This window comes from Monodelphis domestica, chromosome 3 (genome assembly GCF_027887165.1).
Source record: "Monodelphis domestica isolate mMonDom1 chromosome 3, mMonDom1.pri, whole genome shotgun sequence".
In the NCBI taxonomy this organism is placed as follows: Eukaryota; Metazoa; Chordata; class Mammalia; order Didelphimorphia; family Didelphidae; genus Monodelphis; species Monodelphis domestica.
This window is the reverse complement of record NC_077229.1, coordinates 371007612-371010967: the sequence shown is the minus strand read 5'-3', so window position 1 is coordinate 371010967 and position 3356 is coordinate 371007612. Positions and strand designations below refer to the sequence as shown.

Below are 3356 nucleotides of genomic sequence, written 5' to 3'. Positions count from 1 at the left end.
AAAATGCCAAGACACTCAGCATGTTGCAACCAGCCACCTCTCCGCCACAAAAGCCAGAGCCACCTCTCTGCGAAAAAAAAACGAAAGGAGAGAGGAAGTGACACGAAATATATAGACTGTTTTTACATCACTTCCTGCATCTCACATGTACTAATGGTAGCTTAAGCTTGACTTAGGACAGCCCAGGGGGTCTGTCAGTTGTTTCTGATTTGTCGTTTGCTAGCACATGTCTGTCATAGGCCCTCCTTCTCAACACTTAATCCTTAAGTAGGGGTATAGACATTCCTGTTTTGTTAGACTAAGCAGGGTGGAGTAAATCTAAAATTCACACCTGCAGTTAGAAGAATTTAGAGGTGCAGGATGATTATGTTTAGTGATCAATTGGGGAGACTATTCCCCCAGTCATCATCAGGGGGGGGTGTGAATTTTAGATATACTCCACCCTACTTAGTCTTTAGAATTCTAGCAATTAGGAATGTACACACCCCCACTTAAGGATTAACTGTGAGGAGGATGGTCTATGACTGACATGTGCTAACAAGTGAAAAATCAGAAACAACTGACTGACCCTCTGGGCTGTCCTAAGCCAAGTTTAAGCTACCATTGGTACAGTGAGACACAGAAAGTGATGTAAAGAACTGTCTATACATTTTGTGTCACTTCCACTCTGCTCGATCTCCCTCAGAGACGTTGGGCTCGCTGAGAAACATTGGGTTCTTGTGGCTCGGCGAGGTTGAGAGCTCCTGGAGGTCTTTTGGCATTTGCAGCTTGGCGGTGAGGTTACTGAGAGAAGCTTTGTAGTGTGGTTTAGATGAGGCATCTTCCCTCGTGACCTTGGTGAGTGGCTGCTGATTCCTCCTTTCCATTACCTCCTCTTAGGAAGTCCCTCATCTCTGAGGAGACCTCATGGATGGAAGCCAAGCTAGATTTAATCTTCTGAGGAGGCCTTGTGGCTGAGACCTCTGAACTTCCTCTGGTTTAGGCTAGGCCAGAGAAATCTTATACCATTTCCTCTCTTTCTTCTTCTTAATTTCTTCCTACTTTTGTAATTAAACCACCAAAAAATCCCAAACTGAGTTGAGTATTTTATTGGGATTGAATTTAAATCTCTGGCGACCACTAAATTAATATATTCAGTCAACAACCCTAATTTTACCCTTAACAGTCTGGCAACCATGAAAGGATTTTAATACTTAACATTTTGGTTGCTTTGTCCATATGTGCACAAACACACATATAGTACTTTATCTGTCTATGCCTATTCTAGTGCATCAATCTTAGATGATTTTATAAATTCTATAAAATCACAGTCCAATGCCTTCATTCATCTAGTTTCCCAAGCAGTGTACATTGATCCAATATTAACCTTAAAATCCATAATTAATATTAAACCTTCTGTTAAGTCACACTACTAAAATCTTCATTTCTTCTTTTAAATATACTTTTGGAGACTGCTTCTGCACTTTCTTGCAGATGATCATGACCACCTAGATGCTGGTTAGCTGAAATTCTCTTCAGAAGACTCAATACAAACTCTCTTCAGTAGACAACACAATTTTTTCACTCATCCCAAGTATCTGCATATTGATTTACTTTCCCTATTTTTTGGTGTTCTTTCATGCATAGACTTAAGTGGGGTGTCACTTTTTTTGTGGCAAGGAAACCTCATATATTTCTCTATTCTTATTCCTTAATTCTTCATATGTAACAAATTTTTTTCTTAGAAATATTTTCTTCTATGCTTGTATCAGATCCTTGGGCATTATAATCAGTGATACCAGTAGGAGTTGATTCATTCAAGGAAGCACTGAAGCAGACTGGTTCATAAAGAGGAAAGGAACTTTTTCATTTTTTTTCAGATGTGGGGGATGCTTGAATAGATGAAGGTGCAGGCGCAAATCCTGACTTTTGTGAAAGATATCCAGGTGATCCAAGTCAAGCTCCCTGTCTCAGATGCAGAGCTTCACCAAGAGGAGAATTTTCAAGCCCTTTAAATTTCTCTTGACAAGTTTTCACATAAGAATTTTTCCATCTACGTATCCCATTACACAAGCAAATACAAGTTTAGGAACAGAACCATATTTGGGGTGACTGGAAAGAATTCTTTTAGCAACTAATCCCTGAGTAACCAACATACTTGATGCAGAAAACAGAAGAGATCTGTACCAGAAGTTCTCTTGATTACATTTAGTGAAGGCTCTCCTTTCCTCTTCTGTTGTAATGTAATCCATTCCTATGTTAGGGAGTAGTGGTGAGACCTCTGCATTATGCTCTGTTCCAAAATCTATCCTTCTATACATCTTTCCTCCCTGCAGCAGCGGCAGTGGCAGTAGCCGCACATGTAAGGCCCACCAAGCTCCAGGAGGGAGGGAGGGAACAAGGGGATGATCCGGGTGATGGGGGGGACAGTGCTAGAGCACTCGCTCCATAGGATCGAGGCTGGAGAAAAACAGCAAGTATTGGTTTTGTTCTTTTTTCCTCTTATCCTCAAATTATTGTAATTTCATAGCTGGTGTGTTTATAAGACCCTCTGGAGAGACTAGTCATCCACAGGTCTCAGGGTGGAATGTATAAATGGAGATTTTGAACATTAGACTTCATTCCCCAGAAGTCCTTGATATTTCCCAGAATTCCCTATAATCTCTCCTGTGCCTCCATGTTGGCAAGATCTTGTTATTGGTATTTAATCTGCAGTAATGCCTCCCATGCTCTCTCTGCCTTTGCAATGATGCAGCAAGTATGGGGGTAAGCTAAGCATGGGGATTTTTAATGGTCTAATCAGCCATGGACACGTGGTTTTTATTTTGTATCTTCTTTATTCCTTTATTTCTAATGATCTTTAATAAACCTCATGAAATATAATATTTTTATTATTAAGATTTAATTTTAATTTTTACAATAAGAGGCTAACTTGACTATATGAATCAGCAATTAAGGAATACATTGAATACAACTATATGATTAAAGAAGATAGCAATTTGTCAATATAAAGAGTCCATCATAAATCCATACCATACCTTAAAGGAACTTTATGGGGATCTTACCAATCAGAGTAAAGGATGTATAGGAAGCAAATCCTTTGAATTATTCTTTTTTTTAGATGTTCTTTTTAACTTTGAGTTCAATTTCCTATGAACTCTGTGTACCCTTAATGAAAGTGTGCTCCAGGTATGCTGAATATTTTATCCTAAATCTTCTTACTGTAGAAACTAGGTAATTTTTTTTCTATAATCTAGTGAAATGGGGATGGCTAATTGACACAATATTTATTCCACGGGGAAATATGCCTGTCAGAACTCTTTAGTATGAGTTTTAAGGGGAAAATCTTTAATGTTTACTTCCAGAACACATATGGT

At 38.8% G+C, this 3356-nt stretch overlaps 1 pseudogene; it reads right to left on the bottom strand.

Moving 5' to 3' along the window:
• Positions 1-1560: 1560 nt before the first annotated feature.
• On the bottom strand, positions 1561-2309 carry LOC100021567 (OCIA domain-containing protein 1-like; annotated as a pseudogene).
• Positions 2310-3356: the final 1047 nt, after the last annotated feature.